Below are 24,157 nucleotides of genomic sequence, written 5' to 3' on the forward strand. Positions count from 1 at the left end.
TTGTCTAGTATTTAAAGTTAATCATAAGATCTTGTAGCTGTATAATGTGGAAAACTATTCCTCAGAGGAGAGGAATGAAAAAGTTCTATTCAAGCAGGGTGACAAACATTGCAGGTTTTTAAATAAGATTTCACATAACGGCTTGTCATATATAACCTGCACGTTTGGCACCTAGCCTTTTCTTGCCTTTCCATTCATCTCAAAGGATGAGTGCTCACATTTTCCAAGATCATGAGGTTCTAGCTGGCAAACGAGTCTATATTGAAACTAATTTCAAGTCACTTTGATGTATAATTAACAATGCCCACTCAAGCATTCATATGCTTGTGATATCCAAATCCCTTTATAAGGTCTTGATCCCAGATTCCTTCAAGCTGACAGGAGCTCTTCAAATGCCTTTCCTGTATTTGGTCAGAAATCCAAGTCAATAAGAGGAAAGGGATCGGAAAACTTCTGTAAGTCAGTCATGCACCCTAAGGACAATTTTTACATTTTTCTGATGCAGAAAAAAAAAAATCCATAGAATTTAAGAGTAGTGTTTTATTCAGCTAGGCTTATAAGGGAAAAATGCCTATTTGACAACTGTGAGAGATCGAGGGTCCTTCCACTGTTACAGCAGTGGAGGTCTGTTCTGTTGGTAATTGCAAATTTAACAAAAGTCAGGAGAATTCTGTGACAGAGTTTCATTCTTACATAGCAAAGCATTGCAAGCAGCATATAATTAAACTTCATAAAGTGCAGTGAAATCCCTAGAAGCTAGTAATTCTGTTGAAGGCAAGTGACTTGACTAAGGCAGGGAAGAGTCAATATCAGAGTTGGACTCAGAATCCAGTCCATGCACTCAACTGTCTTTCCATCTATGAATTGCTCAGCAACTAAATCAGTCTGTGCTTCCATTGCAACACCAACTTGTGCATCTTTTTCAACCAAATTCGTGTCAGGCAGCAAACATATCTGGAAGATTACAGAGCTTCTGCACGTGTCATGGATTGACCTTGGCTGGCTGCCAGACACCCACCCAGCCACTTTCTTACTCCCCCTCCTCAAAAGGATGGAGGAAGAAAGAGCATGAAAAAGCCTATGGGTCAAGATGAAGATAAGGTGGTCACTTACTTACCAATTACCATCACAGGCAAAACAGACTTGACTTTGGGAAAATTAACTTAATTTATTGCCCATTAAAGTAGATTTGGTTAGTGAGAAACAAAGACAAAAGCTAAAATACCCTCCCCACCTCCTCTTCTTCCCAGGCTTCATTTCACTCCTTCATTCCCAACTTCTCTACCTCCCCCCACCTGCAAGTGTTGCAGGGGAGTGGAGAATGGGGATTGTGGTCGGTCCATAATAGCTCTTCTCTGCGATTCCTTCCTCCTCACACTTTTCCCCTGCTGCAGTGTGGGTCCCTCCCTTGGGCTGCAGTCCTTCATGAACAGCTCCAGTGTGGATCCTCAAGAGATACTGACCAGACCTCCCCAGTGATGAGAGATATATAAATAGAAACATTTTCCCAGTTGAAATTGAAATCCTGATGTTTGGTTGAATGGGTCAGCCTCACCTTGCAGAAAGTAGTGATGGGAAAGAAAGCTCGAGGACAAATATACCCGAGAGAATGAAAGCACAGGAAATGAATTCACAATTGTGAGAAGCAGAAACCAGAGTAGAAAAGGAGGCAGTGGGTGACGCTTGAGATAGCTGGACACAGCATTCACCTGAAGAACAACTATTACTGAAGAGGTCTTCCACGTGGAGAAGGAACTGGCAGACAGTTGAGGAGGTGTCAGTGACAAATCCATTCTCCTAGAGACAGCAGCAAAGTACATCAGAGGAGAAAGAATAATAGATCAGTGTGAGAAACGTAGAGAGGTCGCTGATGCTGAATTTTGGTTTAGTCAAGTGTTCTTACACAAATGGTGGCATGAGGAGTTTCAGCAAGGGCTTTACATGCGATAAAGGTTAGGTTTCTGCAATAAGACGTCCTCTTATCTTCTCCCTTGTGCGTCCTCTGCCATCGTGCTTCACCCTCACCAGGCCCCCTTCTCCTTTGTCTCTGTGCATGCCTCCTCTCCTTTTGCTTTCTTTTCTATTTGATATAATAACAAATTAAATGAAGCTCAGCTCCTTCCCTTTTCTAAGTAGTAAGAAAATAATATTTCGTTAGTTTCTTATGTTTCATACCAAATACAAGAAATCAATGCAATATCTTCAAACTACCACTCTTTTGTGTTGTTTCTTCCCATTATTCCATTCTGGCTTGTCAATTTACACTACAACTACTGCTTCTTGGCTTAGGGTTCATCTCCTACTCTGTCTGGAGTTTCACCCAGAAGTCCCTAAGCACTCAAGTGGAAAACTGATATTATACATATAGTCAGCAGTATGTCCCCCTCTAACCCGAAACAGCCACTGTCTTAGTCTTCCAAAACATTTCTGTGTAAACAGTATCTAATCATTGTATTCTCCAAATGATAGAGTGGTACTTCAGTGGAATTTAGTTAGTGTATGTGTTGCTTTCCATCTAACCCATACACAGCTTTCGGTGAATAAGGGGAGGACTTCAAGCTACTTTTAGGTAACACTAGAAATGAAAGTGTGTCTGTGTTATGTGCTTTTACATATATATCCTGGCCATGTATGCTGATCATAAGGCTACAAAAAGTAGTCAGTTTAATCAAGTAAGATTAACTTTTCAGACAATGAAAATAACAGGCCAATAGCAAACATTCAATGTGACATTCTTTTAACTGAAAAGATTAATTTTAAGAGAACTTCAAAAAATGGACATTCAGTACTGTTGTTCAGCAAAATGCACTTGGCATGTTTCTAGTTTACAAATATCAAGAGAAAACTACATTTACATGTTAAATGTATGATGAATGATTTCTTTTATTACCTCCAAACATCATAGATTGTTATTGCTGTTTATTCTCCTAGATCTTCATCTCTTTTTAGTAGGAAAACTTTTTTTATATGCTTTTTAAATATTTTGTAATCCCAGCAATTGTTTGCTTCCATTTTTATTATTTCTGAAGATATTGCTTAAAGTGTCAAAATGTTCAGGAAGTGTAATATGATGCCTGACTTCAAAAATTATTTTGTAAATATCTTTAAATTCTATTATGACATGCAAACTGTAGATCTCTAGCTGTTTAGCAATTATTTATTTTTATTGCTGTTTAGAAATTATATATTTTGGAAACACTTTTAGATCTCTGTGCTAAATTTCTAGTTTCTATGCTAAGTCTGTACTGATTACTTTCCTGATACCTTCCTGATTTCAGTAATTTTAAGAACTAAATTTCATGTGTGTTAGATAATTCCAAACAATTAAATGTATGTTCATTTTCAGGACTAAAATCAACATTCAGCAAATTCTGTCCTGAATATTGAAAATCTTAAGTCTTCATAAGATATATACTATTATTGATATAGTCAAATGGAAGTTGCGAGAATGGCAGTGTTAAATGGGAAAGCATACGAAGGATTTTAAATAGCATTCTAGAACTTAATTTAGAAAGCTTCTGATTTTTTTATTATTATTATTTTTAGCATCCTCACATTTACTTCCTGCTTCCTTCAATCTGGGATTGCAATCTTTTCTAAGGAAAGCACTTCACAAGCAACAATTAGTTTATGTAGGATCTTGAACAATTAAGCTGTTGCTGGCCTGCAGCTACAGAGTTCTAATTCCAGATACACTCACATGATGATACTATAATTAAAAACAGAGGAGAGAGCATAAAAACAACATGCAGTTACACTATAAAACATGTCTTCAGTAGCTACTGAAGAGTCACATGGTTATAATCACAGCAAATTAATAAGAATCTAAAAATAGTTGTGTTCATTTCCTGTGCATTGCACATTGCACGTCACTGGTAAATTATTTTCACACTGTGTTGCAGGTCACTGATAAATTAGCTATAAACAGTCTGTCCTCCTGAATAGATTAGTTTATCATTAGCTACATGAATGTTTTTCACATGACTCATAATCAGGAGTTACGAAAACTATACTCAGGAGTTATCACATCTAATCAGTGCTGTAAAATCATTATGAAAAAAATCCATTCTTGCTGTATATTACTTTAATGGGATTAATTGATCTTTCACTGAATTTCATTATAAAGAAGGGCAAGATAGTGAGTGTTTTATTCTTGTAGATCATAGTCTGAACAAAGAGTGTAAACAAAACAATACCAGAAAGAACCCTTTCCTAAATCATTCCCCTTGACACAAACCGTTTAAAGTACTAAAGCTAGGGTCTATATTAAAATAAAAAGCATACAGGGGCCTTTTCCAAAGAGCGTTAAAGTTAGTAAAAAGACTTACTGTGACTGTAATGGATTGTAAATCCAGATGAAATGTAGAAGGGTGATTGTACATATCACCTTCATGTTGTTTCACTCAGGTCCTCAGTAACAACTCCAGCGATTAGATACCCCACAGCTCTTTCTTCACCACTGAGCAATGACCATTAACTAGGCTATTATTACTACTGGGTTTTAATCTTCCTGACTGTTCTCATGGACGAGGTAACTTTTTCTTCAGAAGCTTTAGATGATTCTCAAAAAAGCATGTTATACTGATACACTTTGAAGTATGTAGCATTTTTGGTAAAAATTTTGCCTAGCAAGGAGTATAGGTGTTGTCTGCAAGTACATTTCTGGTGTGGGATCCAACAGAATTCTCCTGTCACTCCATCATCCCTGAAAAATTGAAACAAAATGACTCATTGAACAGAAATATCCAACAGCATTTCTCTCAAACTTTTCCACTGGACTGTAGTCTACCTGTTTTAAGGGAAAGGGCTTTTTTAATTTCCAAGGGACTAGAGAGAGTTGAATTAATAGTTGTTTTCCTCCATCAAAATTCTTGCCTGTCCCTTTGTAGCACGCAGTACCAGAGCATCGCAAAAGATGAATCAAGACCCCAGGCCTACCAGCAGACATGGTTCTCTGGGCTGCTCTTTTACCCTCTGATTTCTGGTTGCAAGAGAGCAGGACCATTTTCGACTTATAACTGTTGTATTAAATTACCCAGTTGAAAAATAAATTATTTATATGGGTTATCTGAGCTGAGAACTGAGTTGGGATTTAAGATTTTCTAAGGCTAAGGAGATTAGTTTTGATAGCAAACCAAAACACTCTTCAGATAAGTATCTCTGTGCAAATCACCAGACTCTTCTCATAATTAACAAAATTGCTAGTCCTTAGACATTTTTTCAATGAGGAATGAGTTAAACATCTCAGAATAGCTGCAAACTTTGGATGGCATCGAAAAGTATTCCACTTTAAAATGGAACTTAAGGATTTATCACATAAACCATATGACTTTCTTTTAACTCGAAAAGCATACTGATAAAACTAAAGAGGAAGGGGAACTAAAGATCACCTCTACACATGCAGAAAAACAGGAGCTCCTCCCTTCCTATTTTCCTATTCATCCTCTTCCTCTTTCCTGGCATTTGATTGCTTGCTTTTTGGAAAAATAAAGACCCTACTTAGTCATAGGTAAATCTCATTTCATACTTTCTTGTAAGAAGGTATCTAGCAAAACCACCAACAGTTGTTTTGATATAATACAGGACTTACTTTTTTTTTTTTTTTTGCCTAGTACTGTTCTTTGCTCTTTCTGTATCATTGTCTTGCATTGTTAAAACCAGAAAGGAGATGAGAATTTAACAAGTTTGCAAATTACTGTAAAACAGGGTTTAAACAGAAATATTTTGCGTGGTTTTTAAGGTGCCTTTTTGAGTAATTTTTGGTAATTGGCACAGCTCTCTGGATATCTCAAATCTAAGCCATGTTAAAATGGTTACAGAAAAGAGGAGCTGAATGAAAGGAACAGGTAGTCCTGCAGACATCTAAGCCCAGATAAGTGGGTATATTCCAGAAATGAAAGAATCCAGGCCAAAATGACTTGAGAGGAGACCAAACTGCTTCTCGCTCTGCAACTGTTAGAGTTTTTTGTTCATTCAACAGGAAGAAGAATAGAGAGAGAAGTATTAAAAATGAAAAGTTGAGTTTTGTTTCCTGTTCTTATTTCATTGTGTAGTAAAAAAACCCGAAAACATTCTTGGTGTTGTTAAGCAGTAGAAACCAATTCAAAGTGATATGACTTCAAACCTAGCCAACTTTTTTGGCAGTTAGAAAAAATTGGGTTAAAAATGTCAACTGAGTATCAAGAATTTCAGTGGAGAACTTCTTCAGCTTTACTTGACATAAAAAATTGCTTTAAGGTGGTGAGCTATTTACTTAGCAATTTACCTTGCAAAATGGAGATAACATGGTAAGAGGTGGGACACGGGCTTGGCACTGGAAAACTCATGACTATAACCAATTTCCCAGAGGTCAGTTAATAGAAATGTAAAACTGGAGCTGGAGAAAACTGGTTTTAGAATTAACCAAGAGAACAAACACATAGTAACTAACAAATGTAAATGGCACCATATATAGTAAATTCAGGTGTAACATGCATCTGCAGACAAGTGAAGAAAGCATAGATGTAAAAGCACGCTAGCAAACATTTAAAATTATTCCAAATGGATCCTAGAGTGGGAAAGAAGAAACCACTAACAAGAACATCATATTTTTTCAGTGAAGAACCAGCAACCTTCGAACCAAAGAAGCAGGGTTGTCATGAGCGTAACAGCAGGATAAAGGGTAGAAACTAAGAATGTATGTAACAATTTTAATTGCATTTTTATTCTTGGGTTTTTGTAATAATTACATATAGACTAATAATTATTTTTTAATTAGACTGCTAAGATTTCAGTTATACTAACAATAAATTTTTGCTTTATATGTAGGTGCGCTTCCTTTTTGCACATGATTTTGAGAATAACGTTGTACACACAGGCTGCTTTTGAAGCAATATACTTATTCAGATGATGCAACTAAATTCAAGGAAGTATTAGAAAAGCCTCTGTCTCAAGTTTTTTAAGCTGACACACCACATAATGGATGTATATATTTAGACATAGCATAGCAACGCATTAGATTCTGCCTCACTGGCAGACACAATGTAGGCACTTCTATAGATAACTGCCAATTCCATCTGCCTTCCAAATGACAGCTCTTTTAAAAGTAGCAGTTTTACAGAGAATATGTACTAGATTATTTGGTGTCAATAGGTATATACTTTTGCATAGCATATTTTAGGCTGAAATATTCATCAGTTTACATACAGAGGAAATTGTTAGAAAACACTCAGTTCTTGTCTGAATGGTACTATCTAAAAATATTTTATTCTCCCTTCTGCTCAAACAAAGAAAAGAAAGTAAACTTTTGTAATAAAGGTCTTTCATTATTCTTTGAAAACATTACAAAAAGGCTGAGTAAGGTTTGTTTCTGACTGGTATAAGCTCAGTATCTCGTAATCAGGTCCATGGAGCTCATTGCAGTATCTAATGATCAGCAAACCAGCCTTCAAATGGCTTTAGGTTTATAATAAGAAGCAGCATTACATTATTCAGATATGACTGGAACAAAGGTCCTAAACAATCCTTAATGTGCAGTAAGTGACAGGTCAGCTCTTTTTTTGGAAGAGAAGAATTTCCATACCAACCGTTCCATTGTGCAAGAATGGGAGCAGAGGGTAAGAGAATTCCATTTCTGCTCCTCCTGGAAAAAAATAAAAATGTTATTTTTAGCATGATTTCTGTTTCATGGATTGTGTTTAGCTGGATTGAAATGTGAATCCTGCAAGTTTCTAATCCCTATAATGAACTTAATCACACAGTAAAATTAAGTTAAAGAATCAGTCTGAAGCTCAAGAAGCCAGACATCCAGCTGGACACCTACTTACTCTCTTTTATTGGTAGGAAGCATATTGTCAGTCTTCATCAAAATCCCTAGTGATGTCTTTTGCAGAGGGCCCAGAAAAATCAGCACATCTGAGGAAGAGAAACAATCTAGAGGAGATTTAGCTGCATGCAAATTTTTAATAGAAATAGGTTTTCCAAGGGTCTCTGCTCTGAGTGAGGCAAAGGCAGTAACACAAGGAGAGAAATGTCCCTACAGCCAGAGCAGACGCACTATTTAAATCATACAATACCTTTACCTTTGACAGGCAAAAAAAGTAAAAGTATTAGTTTGTGTGTGTGTGTGTGTGCATGTATTCAACTTCTTTTGCCTGGACTACTGCAACTCTTAAAGTGCATGTTCAGTACTACTTTTGTTTGAATAAACCTTTTTACGTTGAAAAGTCAGAGGACTCTGGTGCAAAATGAAAACATACCCCTTTACTCTCAAAAAACAAATCCTAGAGCTATTCAGAAATGTTAATAATTTAACCATTTTACCTTCTTTAAAGTCCATCTATGCAATCTCAGTATCAGGCCTCAGTCCCCAAATACATCATTAAAACCTTCAAAATATATAATTTCTAAGATATGTTAGTAATATGTTCCCAGCATTCTATTACTAATATGGGATGCAGCAAGTGGAAAAGCACACAAGATAATTGGTATTGTTGCTTTGTTTGTAAGTCGTTTGCAAACTTATAGTAAGACAGTATTGTTGGTAAATGTTCTGCAAGACCGAACATGCTGTCCTTAATCAAAAGTGGGTGAGGATGCCCAATGATCAAAAAAAATTTCGAAGATTGACAGTTTCCTTTGGCAGTGGGCAGCTCTGAGAGCTCGTACCTTATTCCCAATTTGTGTTTCCAGCTCCTCAGTTAAGAGAAGACTATCTCCATCTGTTCTCAGTTCCACCCGTCTTAACACATTTCCCTTTTTTGAATAAAGGACTTGGTACCTGACCTTTCAGTCCTCTACATATCTGTACATCTATAGCCTTCAGTCTAGTACAGGCCTATATAAGCTGCCTGTGCATGACCTTTAAAGCAATGTATTTGCCTCTCCAGCACCTGAGAGGTACTGCTCACTGTTTGACCTGCCCCAGCCTGAGAAACAGCATGGTGTCCCACTCAGAAAACCCTCTAATAAGAAAATACATACATCTAACTACAGCTGCCCTGGCAAAACGCGTGGTTTCCTGGGTCAGTGGCAGTTTCAGCAGTTACACATTAGGTGGAGGAAGGTAAAATAGAATGGGTGCTATTGATTCAGGAGAGGAGAAAGCAGGGGATGTTGAATTTGTGGTAAGAAAGGGAGAGAAAAGGGGAAGAATCTTATGAGAAAAAGGGGAGCAGTACTACAAAGGAGAGGAGACACATAGGCATGGGTAAGATATTGTGGGAAGACATACTGCTGCAGAAAGGGAGTATACCAGCCATGCTTGTTGTCTGCTCTTTTCTCCAGAAAGAGAAAGCAACAGCTTTACTCTATTGCTTTTTCATTTTGCAAAAGAAAAAGTATTTTTTAAAAAGTCTTCCCAAAGGTTTTGGGGCCTCAGTCCTAACTTGTATTAATAATAGCATCTCTATTCTAACGTGTCAGGTGTAGAAGATATGTAGCTCAAACTGTGCTTCAGATCTTTAATCTCCAATCCTACTTATGCTGCACAGCTGAAATACCCGTTATTTAAAAACTTCACAACTCCCAAGGTTCGGTAAGGAGAAGGCAGCATGTGTTTGATAAAAGACTGCTCTCTGGCCCGTTGTAAATAGCAAACAGGAAAATATAGCCTATGGAATATTTTAGAAGGACAGAGGCCCTTAAACAGCTTGAAAGACTGTGAGTGGCCTTATTGTTCATGTTGCAGAATCCACAAGAGCTCTGCCAGGGCAGCAGAGCAATGGTGCAGCAAAGCCTTCCCTGTGATATGTAATCAGCAGGTACAGGCACTGGGATTTCTCTTTGCCTCTGAGCTTTCCATAGTACTACAAGTAGTGATAAAAAGCTAATGAAATGAAAGCATGCTTTTGTCAACAATTTTTTTTTTTTTAATTTAAATAGAACAGGTTTGGAGTGAGGTATGCAGGTTCCTCCCAGTGTGGAATAAAGCTCCTCGTTCTACCCCTTAGGAAAAGCTAGGAGAAGGGAGTTGCCACAAATCATATGTCCTTGGAAGAGGAAGTGGTGTGGCAAAACTCCTTCTGTTTCTCTACACTCAGGAAGGGCACAGTGGGCTGGCTCTTAAATGTCAGTGGGATTAGAAGACAGCAGCATGCCCTTGCTTCCTGATAAAGAATCAGCTTAGCCAGCACAGGACTTCATGTCTAGGCATCAAGGGCAACACACTCTTTTCTGAGCAGTTTGTTCAAATACCACTGTTGATACATAAACACCAAGCATGTTTGAAAGCTATCGGTTATAATTTCTCAGGCCATTGATGTTCTCTAGTATAAACTTTGAGCTTCAATGCAAAATTAGTGGTGTAGTTGGCTTTCTGCCTACTACAGTGCTCCGTTGTTGAAAAAATTAATCTGTGAACATCTTGTACATGCACATACTACTTTTGTAATCTAGTCATAAAAACACCTTTACAACTGATACTCATCATGCAATGCAAGGGAGAGAGCATTCCTTCATTTGGCATGCCTCAGTGATAGCCATCATAGATGATCAACACATATGTGCCTGAAATAATATATTTTTGAATGAGTTTGCTGACCTTCTTTCTCATACCCATCAGGATTTTCTTGAATATCCAAACAATCCAACATCAGGATTCAATTATTTGAGTTCTGTAAAAAACATTTTCTCATGAAACCCAAAGTTTTGTCAAAAATCACCATTCATCAAGTTTTTAATTAACTGAAGAGGCTTTACTTTAGGAATCGAATAAAACTTGTAATTTAGTGGCGCAGATTTTCTTATCATTTATAGAACTTTTCCACACTGATTCCTCACTTAATATTATAAATAGGGAACAATTTATCAAGTCTGAATTTATATTCTTCTGTAATCCTACTGGCTGTAGAAGAAAGTCCCATTTTAAAAAATTACTATTATATTCTCCAAATTTAGTTGATACAGAGTTTATAGGAACTCCAGGACAACATTTGACAGAAGAGAATCAGAATGTAAAATTTTGATCCATTTCTCTACTCATACTCTATGTTTCTCTATGTTTCAAAGAGAAAAGAGACATTATTAAACCCCACAGTTTATGCAGAAGCACATAACAGTCAAGCTACAATTATATTTTAATGCAAACCCAGGTTTCCTTTGTCACATAAACACAAGAAGGAGTCAGGGACACCGCCTCTCCCCACCACCACCAAAACCAGATGCCATCACTGAAAACATCCTTGTTTGCAAAAGACCTCCAAGGCTTCTGACGCCCAGATTCAAACTGCATAAATTTATTTTTCTTCTTTCCCACAAAAAAAATGTTTCTCAATGCCCACCCCATATTTCCATTTCATGCACAGAAATACATACACTAGCCAAAAATTTTCAAAGCAAGAGTATGTAGGTATGGCCACAAAAATATTTTTCCTACTTGTATTCCAACAATGAACCTTCTGAAGACCACTTACTTTAATAGGTGGCAATAAGAAAGATGAAAAACCTCTTTGAACTCTAAACCAGATGACATTTGCCTTCTAGTCTCATCTAAGAAGGAATTAGACCCTTCTGTTTCTCTAGGATTAGACATTTTGACTTGCATTGAATTCTTCTGAAGAGCAGATAAATGGGAGAAGAAATTTATAAGGATAATTTTAAGTCTTGAATGTTCTGATTCATAGACTACGTTCAAATTATGCTAAAAACTTCTCTAATCAAAGACTCTTGTCAAAGGTAGTTTTAACAACATCAAAAGAAGTCATGGAGAGCAGCAGCAATCATCATTTGTAATTCATCCTGACTAAGAAAATCCTGCATTTTTGTAATAGTTTCGTTCCCATTAACAGGCTATATTCATTATTCAATTACATGCATTAAACAGGTAAGTTTGAGTTAAAGCAACAATTCTTTCTAACAGCTCATTCATATTCAGGTAAAGATAACAGTATGCAACAACTCTTCCCACTTCACACAGAAAAATGAAATAATGACATCCTTTTCCTCACCTCTTAACCTCCATAGATGGGAATACTGTAGGGGTCAAAACAGAGAACAGAAATTGGGATTGGAGTGGTAAAGAATGACAGCTGCCCACCCCTCTCCTGCCAGGAGATGGAAATGTGCAAGACAGAAACAAAGACCTATATTCTAAGCAACAGTGGGAGGTGATCCCCAGGGGAGTTAGACTGACAAAGTTATGACCTAATTAAAGAACATATCCTACATGTTGTCATTCTTCCTGCAAGTCTAGGACAAAATACTTCTTTCCATAATGTCAGTATTAAGACTGGAGACAAGATATGGTATTATACTAACACCGTGTCGTGACTCTAAGGTATATATGTGTAAGACCAAAAGACAGTTCCCGAGACCACCTTGCATTTATTTTGTTTCAACAGGATCTATTTGAACTTTGAAAACTATTATGTTAGCTGTTTTGTATTAGCATCCCAAATTTAAATGAAGTAGTGTTAAACCACTTCCTTTCCTGTTAAGCTGTGTGGAAATGTTATGTCATGGGTCTAATTTTGTTTAGTAACTCAGGTATTAAAGATTTCCAGTGAAATGAGGATCTACAGTGAAGCTGCAGTTCCACAGTCACCACAAACCAATGCAATACGGCACTGCAAACTACAGGAGCTCTACTTCCCTTGCCTATTTTTCTCTTTCTTTAGTTCAGCAAAATTCATTGTGCAGCTGCAGTGTGAACCACCTAAGATATCTGACCCAGATCATACTAACCCAGGAAAAAAAAGTTCCACTCGTGATAAAGTCACTAGTACTAGATGACAAACCACTTCTTTTAACAATACGAAAATGTAAGTATGCCAAGCCCATCACGTGCAGTTAGTGTACCCACACTGCTGATTAAGATACGCTTCTTACAGTGTGGACTCTGCCATGCAGATCATCATTACATCTGTAATATTTGTCAGTATCTAATTTGTTTCATTAGCACCGTACAGTCACAGTAAGTAATGCAGATCGACTGGGACTTTTCACTTTTCTCCAGTCCTCTTACTCCAGAAAATTTCTATGAATACTTTTTTTAGCACCAGAACAATTAAAGCAAAGATTCTGAAAGGCTCTTCAGATTTTTTTTATCCTCCAGAATGGATACTTACAAATGGATATTTTGTAAAAATGCACACAAATCAACGAATTGTACAGGGCTTACACTTCTTTTAACAGCAAAGTGAACTCAAGAATACTTTTGGCTAATCAGTGGAATTTAACATTAGATGTCATACATAAGTTCTTTGCAAAAAGAAAAAGCTGCCAGCCAACTGTGGAGTAATTTTTCATTAGTAAGAATTTTCTTGCGAATTCACTGCAACTGTCCCATAAACTAGGATGTCATTAAATGTCAACATGAATGTCCTATGTGATTTGCATCATGTCTGGCATGAAATTAAAATAGAAACTGTCCATACTAAGCCCAGTACAAAAGGGGCATTTCCTATTCCCAAAAATGTGGTGATAAATTCTCTTCTATCAATCAATTATAAAACCTCAGAAATAGTAGGTTACATTTTAAAATCTGCTATTAAAGAATTTTATCGTTTGTAGATGAAAACAAAATTAAGCCCACTTTTAGGTATCAGGAAGAATTCTCTACTATCAAACCATCAGAGATATCCTCACCTACAACGCCAAACTGAGAGTAGCTGTAGAGTTAGGTAGCTGTGTTTGTGATGCCAGAGAAGACTAGGTGAAGATTCACCTGCATGAGGAAAAGGTGGAATACTTCATCAGTTATCTAGATAAGGGTGGAGTGAGTCTGGGGTGACTGTAGATACCAACAATAGAGGGAAGAATAGAACTGAAGACATCTGGACAAAATTTGAATGAGACTTTCCATCATACCATTCTTTGAGTTTACACAATGCGATCCATAGGACTAGGCACGAGGGCATGATGGTGTTTAGCTCATAAAATATTACAGGAGTAGATATAGTAGAAGTTGGAGACAATTCTGCAATAGAAAAAAAAATTTCTAGAAAACAGAAAACACCAAAAGGTTAGGTTCTCATCCATGTCAAAAAGCATATGCAGGCAAAACAAGATTGCAAAGGTTATGGAAGACCCAGCATGAACTATCAAATATGATGCTATAGCTACCATCCTTTGCTAAAGAAGCCTTTGAGCTTTCAGATGTCAAAAGCTAGGAAAGGGACTGTCTTGGTCATATATTTTTTCCTTAAATATCCACTAGTTGTCACAACCAGAGACAGGTTTCTGACCTAGAAACATCTCTCACTTCACCAAAGCAAACAGCTTTATGTTTTACTACATTTTTTCCATACTGCTTTTGACAGAAACTCATGTGAGTTTAATTAAATTAATCTTGGACTCAAAGTCATACATCTTTACTGCCTGGTTTGTTCAATAGTATGTATAATCAAAGTGGTTATATTAGGAATACCTCGCTATTTTGTCAAGGATCCAGGATGGTAATAAGAGAGAAACCGATAGTTACTTATGTAAATACAATGCAGATGGTTCCCTATTGAAGAACAACATCTTTCAGAGAATAATGAGTTTGTCTGGTGCCAATTAATGTTCAGCACATGCTGTTCCCTTTGTCAACATTTCATGTACTCCAGAGGGAACTGAATGAAAGTTATCTTATGGTAGGTGATCATTGTATGGGCACAAAAACCATGCACATGGTATCCATATGGACCACATACAGTGCTTTGTGAAATCTACACTTGGTTCTGGCTTACATACGTATGAAACCAAGTCCACTGTCTGGGCATTGTGGAGACATCAATAGTAAAATAATTCTTTCTATTAAAATCAGAATAATTTGTCATACTACATTTGGGTGGTTTTGGTTTGTTTGTTTTTTGAGAATATTGCAAAAACCTATATCCTATGCATATCCCAGTGGAATTAAAGAGCAAGCATGCACCCCTATATGAACTGGAAGTTGATATCTAAGACCCTATAAAAAGCCTCACTGATTCAACTTCTTTAAAGCTCATTAATTTTATTATGATAAACACTGAATGTTAAGTTCTCAAAAGAAACTTATGTAGCTAAACCTAACCTAGTAAAGCTGTAAGAGACCATCAAAAAACACTTTCTCCATTCCCCTATTTAAGGACCATCTCTGTCATTTGCAAGTATATACAAGAATTTATGGAGACTTGCTAATCCAGGACATAAATAAGGTTTTTAAGGTAGCCTTGCCTCTGAATTTTCCTTTTCTATATTTGCTTTAATGTTAATCTAAGTTCAAATTACTTCTCTATTTTGTTTTAATTGTAGAATTTACAAAATCTTTGACTAGGTATTTTTAATCATGATCCTATTTACACAAAAATCAGGGTAGCACATATAAAATGTATTATACGTGGCTGAGAAGATCTATTCATTTACATACCCTTATCTTGGATAAAATCCTTCTTTGAAGTACATATTTCTATTGGGGTTCCACATAAGTAAGAAGTATGGGCCCCATAAAGTCATCATATGCTAAGAGGGGAAAAGAAATCAAGTTGCAAATGGCAGCATTAGCGTGTTTTAGTACCTAAAATATTGCTTCTGAGAAGTGGTGCTAATTAAACTGAGTATTCCAGGCTCTGATACTGAACTCTGACCTGCTTCACGTTCTGCAGCTGGTAACCTAGGACAGGTTAACCTAACCTAAAAGGTAGCTTAGAGCACATCAACAGAAGTGTTTTAGTTCAGGAAAGGAGTGCGCTTCTGAAGGAAAACTTCCAGTCACCTGGGCACTGATCACACAGCAGAGCTCTCTGTCTCTGGGAGCTTGAGCTGGAAACTTCTGGATGGCATTGAGATAGAACACATTATCCAGGAATGTACTGAATGCTCTCCAGTCACCAGTGGGCATTCAGGCCAATGGAGCAGACTAGAGTGCGCCTGAAGTTAAAAAAAAACATGAAATGTGTATTTGTAACAATAGTTCCTCACCACTGTTTCATTCTGCACTACTTGTTAATATAGACATAGGTTTAAAATCTCTGCTTTGTAGAAAGTGCTTGTAAATTCAGCAAATTTAAATGTCCTTTTTGCGAATGCACATTCTCTTCACTTTCTAAGAAAATGGCATTCATAGTCTTTTAAAGCAAAAGTTTACAGAACATAATATTTGATCATCTGTGGCTTGATAGAAAAGTTTATTCATAAAGTTTTTTTAGAACTGTTTAACAAGTGTTAAAGTTAGGTTTCCCTCTAGATATAAATTGGTCATATTAACCCTATGGCAGTTCAAAAGTCAAATTGACATTAATATTACAAAAAAAAATTAATTCCTCTTAAACATCAAAATTAATAAAAACCTTCTGTCGTGGTTTAAGCCCAGCCGGACTAATCACCACACAGCCGCTCACTCACTCCCCTTCCTCAGCTGGACAGGAGAGAGAAAATATGAGGAAAAGGCTCGTAGGTCGAGATAAGGACATAGGGAGATCACTCACCAACTACCATCATGGGCAAAATAGACTTGACTTGGGAAAATTAGTTTAATTTATTACGAATCAAACCAGAGTAGGATAATGAGAAGTAAAACCAAATCTTAAAAAAACAACACCTTCCCCCCACCCCTCCCTTCTTCCCAGGCTCAACTTCACTCCCGATTTTTTCTACCTCTTCCCCCCGAGCAGCGCAGGGGGACGGGGAATGGGGGTTGCGGTCAGTTCATCACACGTTGTTTCTGCCGCTCCTTCCTCCTCACACTCTTCCCCTGCTCCAGCGTGGGGTCCCTCCCACGGGAGACAGTTCTCCACGAACTTCTCCAACGTGGGTTCTTCCCACAGGCTGCAGTTCTTCACGAACTGCTCCAGCATGGGTCCTTTCCAGGGGGTGCAGTCCTTCAGGAACAGACTGCTCCAGCGTGGGTCCCCCACGGGCTCACAAGTCCTGCCAGCAAACCTGCTCCAGCGTGGGCTCCTCTCTCCACGGGTCCACAGGTCCTGCCAGGAGCCTGCTCCAGCATGGACTTCCCACAGGATCACAGCCTCCTTTGGGCATCCACCTGCTCCAGCGTGGGGTCCTCCACGGGCTGCAGGTGGATATCTGCTCCACTGTGGACCTCCATGGGCTGCAGGGGGACAGCCTGCCTCACCATGGTCTTTACCACGGGCTGCAGGGGAATCTCTGCTCTGGCGCCTGGAGCCTCTCCTCCCCCTCCTTCTTCACTGACCTTGGTGTCTGCAGAGTTGTTTCTCTCACATATTCTTACTCCTCTCTTCTCCGGCTACCTCTTCCCGGTTTTTCCCCCCCTTCTTAAATATGTTATCACAGAGGCACTACCACTGTTGCTGATTAGCTCAGCCTTAGCCATTGGCAGATCCTTCTTGGAGCCGGCTGGCATTGGCTCTATCAGACATAGGGGAAGTTTCTAGCAGCTTCTCACAGAAGGCACCCCTGTAGCCCCCCCTGCTACCAAAGCGCTGCCCCACAAACCCAATACACCTTCAGAGTTGGAAAAAGCAGGATGCAACCTCATTTACTCCAGAAGACTTCATAGTCAAATAGCAGGCAAGGTCTAGGCATGTATACTAAGTAATGAGGTCTAACCTAGTCTAGAGGATGAAGTTTGCCACTTTCTTCCCACTATGACTCCAAATGTCATCCTCATCTAAGCAAATAAATGTGGTTTTAAAGAATAGGCATTCCTGTCCTGTTCCCGATACCAGCTGAATAAAAATGACTTTCACTAGAAAATTCTTAACTACTGCATTGACTTACAAGAAAAATCAGCCTGTTTTCACTATAGGCCTCAAATGCCAGCTTTGAGTCTGGCATTCAATTCACCATGGATCAATGGGGAAAGAAAATCAGGCTTTGCGAGTGAATCGTAATCTAGGTTATAAAGTAGCTGTTGTCTTCCAAGAATGACGCTGTGTTGTGCAACTTCCTAAGGAGGCAGTAATTGCAGGTTGTGATGGTCAATTTCCTTCCTGCATATTTAACTTCTGTTAGCTCAACTTATAGAAATAGTCAGCTAAATAACTAGTCCAAGGGCAAAACCAACAAAACAAGGAAGCGAACAGATAAAGCACTTTAAATGTCATAAATTTCTTGTTTCGTCACTCTTCAGTTTAGTGCACAATGCTGAAGTGTTGGACAAAGAAAGGCAAAGCAAATTCTTCCCAAAGACTGTCTTTGAGTTTTATTGGGTTTGGGGTTTTTTTTTCATACTGCTAATTTGTCATCCATAAGCAGCATAAAAGTTTTTACACTCACATTCTTCAACTTGTGTGTTTGTTGTCCACTTCACTTCAAAGTTGGGAGATTGCTACCCACCAGCACACCCAGAGCTTCATTTAGGCAATTTCCAAGACATGCCGTCTGGAGCACACCACCTGCTGCCACTTCTGCTTCTATTACACTCTTGCAAACACTACCTTTGGCGCCAGGAATAAGACTGAACAAAAGATAATAGAAAACATGGCACAAGACAAGGATGTCTATACTTGATATTATCCCATCTTATTTTTGTCTTTACTGTTATCCACATCATCTCTGTTCTGTTCCCATCAGCAATGATTTTCAGTTTACAAGTTTCTGTGAGCTACAGCCTCTTTTTTTAAGGGGCTTATTAGAGTAGAAATACTCAAACATTATACTTGCTCCCTGTGTATGTCAGCTTAAACACAAAGCACAGACAGCAGACCAGCTGACAGCTGATCTGTTGGAGAAGGGCAGAAAAATAGAACTTCACACTAGATTTGTCATCTTTCCCCATTTATACCTCTAAGGACATTCATTATATTGCGTGAAATGAGCCCCTTTTCCTTACCTTATTTGTTTCTTTACCTGCTTATCAAATGGCTAAATATGTGTAAATCATTGAGCTAAGTAAAACTATGACTCTGCAAAAGAAGGACATTTCTGTATATATAGCTTTAATTGTTTCTAGTTATCTTTTAGTAATTAGATGATGGAAGCATTGATAAATTTGCTGTACGACTCAGGATCATAATGGGCCACGGGCCACCATCCAGGGGACCCTTGGATGAACCTTGCCTGGTTCACCACCCTGAAGAAATCATTTTGTGCCTTCTGCACTTTCGTAGCTAGCCCTGCTGCGCAAACTTTACCATCAGCTTCCCTATCCCCAAGGTGATTGCCCCATTTGGCCAGGCGACAGGATGCCCTTGCAGGCCAGGAACCAGAACTAACCTGTTTCCTACTGTAGGAAACTCCCTAGAATTCCAGTGTCTTCACTGGCACTTTTTATGGAGCAAATATAGAAAGTCTATATTTTTAGCTTATTTTATTTTGCCCTGATCCTCACAGTGAAAGACTGTAACTTCTTTTGATTTTCAGGTCAGCACTAACTAACAGGGTCAAAGTTGAAGTGAAATTTTTTGCTCTGCCCTCACTGTTGTGTCTGCATTAATGCCTTTGAGAAGAATGCAGTTTTGTTTTCACTTGTTTTTGCTGACACAAGATTCCCTCATCACTCATTTTTTTTCGAGGTTAAAGGTTTCTCTTTGCTCCACCACACACAGAAGAACAAGCTAATCCTCTTGACTCACTGTGGTGAGCCATGCTTTGCACAGAAAAAAAATTACATGGGGCCCAGTACATAGAGGCTTTGTCCAGCTGAGGTCTCTGGGCTATGCTTAAACTCTCCTTGCTCGAGCATGTTGGGAGCAGGGCCACACAGATGCCCATTCCCAAAAAGATCTATTTTAATAGCAGCAGAATTGACCTTAGGCTCTGTGGCTATATACTAGTACACAGTCCATAGCTCACAAACATCCACACTGGCTAAATATCAGCACAGTCCCTAGCACAGTTTTGGCTCATGTAAACTACTGCTCTTTCAGATTGTGTTTGGGCATTGTTTGGATGTGCTGTACATGTCAGGGACTGTTCCTAAAGATGTGTGGCCGCTGTGTTTGGGAAGGGGGAAAGTTTGGGCATGTGAGACAGGACACAACCTCAGATCCAAAAAACAGTCCCTGGCTGGCTTTATTTAGGAATAGTCAATAGGTCAGCTTAAGCAGATTCAGAACAGTCTGTTGGGCTGTTGATCTGTAAGCTACTCAAGATCCTTATCCCAGGAGGTGGAGAAGGTCCCTAGAAAATTCGAGTGTCAACTCCACAGGGCATGTAGTGATAGGACAAGGGGTAATGGCTTTAAACTGAAAGAGGGTAGATTTAGATTAGATATAAGGAAGAAATTCTTCAGTATGAGGGTGGTGAGGCACTGGAAAAGCTTGCCCAGAGAAGCTGTGAATGCCCCAGCCCTGGAAGTGTTCAAGGTCAGGTTGGATGGGGCTTTGAGCAACCTGGTCTAGTAGAAGGTCTCCCTGTCCATGGCAGAGGGGTTGGAACTAGATGATCTTTAATGTCCCTTACAACCCAAACCATTCTATGATTCGATGATTCTATCCCTTCTAGAGGATGGAAACATGGAGAGTCAGAATGGACGTCCACTTCCAAGACATGAGCTGGTGCTGGAGGACATGGGAGAAGAGCTTCTGTTGATGTAGTCAAGAAGAAATCTGGGTCAGATCAAGAGTTCATGTCCTCTGTACAGTGAATTATCCTGAACTAGACACCTCATGATGCTTAGCGTCATGGAACAGAGAGTACAGTCTGGCACTGTAGTTTAGTAGGTGACAGTGAGGCTCCAACAGCAATATTTTATAAGAAACAGAAATTGCCCCCAAGAGGTGAAGGTTTATATAAACAGTTGTTGTTTGCTGATAGTTAGCTGGGATGGTACATTTCTCAGTATAACAGAACAAAAAACAACTAACTTCTACATTACTGATATAAGAGAGTAGCTGGAAAATTTTTAGTCCCTGGCTATTTTTGTTCTAATTCACACAAGACATTTACAATGTCTTGATAATAAAATGAAGAAAATCTCAGTCCATGCTGCTGTTATGAACTATATGTGTTTATCAGCTGCACATACTTTATATGCAGTTGGACCCATTGTCACCTGCAGAGACATTAACTTTCTGATTTAAAACTCCATTGATCTATAACCATTTAAACTCTAAGAGTAGACTTTTTTTAATCAAAAGCAATGCAACATGAAATAGCATGAACATTTTTAAAAAAAAGGTGTAATTGCTTTTCTCTGTTACTTGGGTGGGTTTCCAGATGAGACACTCTGAAAATATGAAAACCCTCCTGGATCTATTGTTGGATCTTACTTTATTGCCCTGCAGGTTTGGGCATATAGATTGATTATACTGCTTAGCATTTTGCCTAGTCAAAAACAACCCAGTATTTCCCTTAGAGACATCTCCTTAGAAAATACTCACACAATACTGTAATCTTCAGTATTTGTTCAGTTTCAGTTCATTTGCAATCTATGAACAACAACAACAAAAAATCCACTAGAAGTACAACGATCTCGAGCACATGAATCAGGCACATCAAAATGTAACTGCATAAAGGAGCCTACACGAAGTGTCCCTTACTCTTGTTTCTCCTTGTGAATCCAAAGGATAATCCTGCTGCTTTGCTTGTGCTCAGGTTCTCAGGAAATAGACTCTGGAGCTCTATGAAGGCAATTAGTACAGGAGACAGAAAAAGTATCTTTACAGCTGCATACTATTGATTTTTTAACTCATAATAATCATCCCACCATTTTCGAGCCTTATAGATCTAATCATTATCACGTTTACTAGTGATTTGTACTCTGTGTCATAATAATAAATATGAAGAAGAGCTTTCTTCAGTGTTCAGCAGTTACAGTGCATGACACTAAATATATCCTATTCTTGTGTAAATTCCATTTTGGAGCTTTTCTACAGCTGAGCGTCTTGCTTCCAAAAAATATTCTATAATGGCAAACATACAGAAAGCTAAGACTGCGCAAAATTGCATGTAGACAGGTATGGCTTTTGAGCAGAACATACTGAAAGGTAATGGAGTCGCTTTGCTACACTACCTGATTTGCAATTCTGGAACAGAACTTTCCAAAAGGATGACTTATTTATTGACAAAGATTCATCTAGTTTCACGAAAAAAATATTAACTGTTAATTCAAGCAAATTATATCAACATTTCCTTTAGAAATATGATTTATATGTTCATTTGGCTTACAATTTTAAGGGAGACACCCTTCCAAATCTCTGCCAGGCTGGAGTTTTAAAGTGTTCATGAACATCCAGAGACTTCTAAGAGAAAATATGCTTTGCATTTCCTGCACTTAATTAGAAATGTGACATAGCATAAGTGACAGAGTGTAGCTCTGAGAATGTGTCTCCGGAAAGAACTTACTGGATCATACATAGCAGATTGCCCCCTCCTTTAATAGGCAAATTATTTACTTGCTTTCACAAACTTTTCTAGTTCCATCCAAAAAATACTGATGTTTCTTTAGACCACTGCTCTTACTTGAGCAGAAACTTCCTTTTCTGGTAGCAAGATACTTCTCATCTCCGTTGTAAGTTTAATTGTAGTTGCTCTTAAAATCACTTTTCCTTCACATGCATTTCTTTTCTCTCCCTTGGTAATAATCTGCTGATGTTTTCATTTATACCAATTATATACACTCGCAGTTTATTTTCCTAGGACCAGCTGTACTTATAGTGGAAGAGGTCTATATTCCCCATTCATCTTTCCTCTATACTACACCAGCTGGAATTCCTTTTTTTGGATGTGAATGATAAGAGCATCAGGGGTGGTCTGATTTGGACCCTACTTGATGCCAATTTTGGCTTCATCTCTCTGACAGAAAAACTTCAACTTATACATACAAGAATTTCAGTTTTCTATGGATTTATTATATTCACATGTTCCTCACAAGAATCCTGTGCTTTTGACCACTGGATACAGAGCTCTCTATGTGGTCATCTTCAGCTGGTAGGGCCCTATAAAAAGAATCTTTCCTACAAGAGGATAAAAGGTCTGTATTCATTACCTAGTAGACTTAGTAAGAATAACTTTGTCCCAGTTCCATTCCTACATATCACAGCTTTTCCTCCATGTGATATCTTGGTGATGATGTGTTTTGATGTTGGCTCCCAGCTTTGTGCCATGAACAGCTCCTGTTGCCATAAATACGTGTTTCACTCACATATATCATTAATTTAACTTGCAAGAATCTGGAGACCAACCTTTGACATTCACTGCCAGCTCCCACACAAAACTGAAGAGATGATTTTCCAATTCCAGGTAAAAACCTATGATTTTTATGTTTAAGCATAAATGTGAAGGACATTTGATATGCTTGTCATATGATTTAAAGTGCAAGGAAGCAAAATCTAGAGCTAAACTGTGTGTATTAGTCCCAAAAAAGTGCCTTGTCTTCAGGTGACTTGAGATGCTGCTCAAGATGAGGTAACACAAATATACTGAGACTGTAGATCTATAGATGGGAAGGATAACCTATTCTGAAACTTAATGAACTATTTAAGGGAAAATTGTCCATACTAAATAGGGTCTCATTTTGAGTTAACAGGACAATAAGTCCCAAGTCAATATGGAAAAGCAAGACACATAGTTAGGCAACTGGACATTCCAGAAGGTGCTCCAGAAGCAACGTTTATTTCAGAACAGTGAAACTGAGTAAGCTGTGCTGGGTTTTGCCTTTTGTGTGCTAAAAATCATATTCAAGTAAGCAGAAAAGCCTGGGTGCCATAGAAATGAGAGAAAAAGGAAAAAAGAGAGGAATTATTCTTGGGGAAGAGGAGACGGTCGTTGTCATTTGCTGGCAGAACCCCAGCTCTATCTTTTCTTTCTTCCTCAAGAAAAGCATCTGCAGAACAAACAAAACACAGCGTACCATGAAGCTGCCTGCCAGAAAAGGACCTGGGGGTGTTGGTCGACAGCCAGCTGAATATGAGCCAGCAGTGTGCCCAGGTGGCCAAGAAGGCCAATGGCATCCTGGCCTGTATCAGAAATAGTGTGGCCAGCAGGAGTAGGGAGGTGATCGTGCCCCTGTACTCAGCGCTGGTGAGGCCGCACCTCGAATCCTGTGTTCAGTTTTGGGCCCCTCACTCCAAGAAGGACATTGAGGTGCTGGAGCGTGTCCAGAGAAGGGCGACGAAGCTGGTGAGGGGTCTGGAGCACAAGTCTTATGAGGAGCGGCTGAGGGAACTGGGGTTGTTCAGTCTGGAGAAGAGGAGGCTGAGGGGAGGCCTCATCGCTCTCTACAATTACCTGAAAGGAGGTTGCAGAGAGGTGGGTGTTGGTCTCCTCTCCCAAGTGACAAGTGATAGGACAACGGGAAATGGCCTGAAGTTGCTCCAGGGGAGGTTTAGATTGGATAGTAGGAAAACCTTCT

The sequence above is a fragment of the Gavia stellata genome, chromosome 4 (assembly GCF_030936135.1).
Source record: "Gavia stellata isolate bGavSte3 chromosome 4, bGavSte3.hap2, whole genome shotgun sequence".
NCBI classification, from domain to species: Eukaryota; Metazoa; Chordata; class Aves; order Gaviiformes; family Gaviidae; genus Gavia; species Gavia stellata.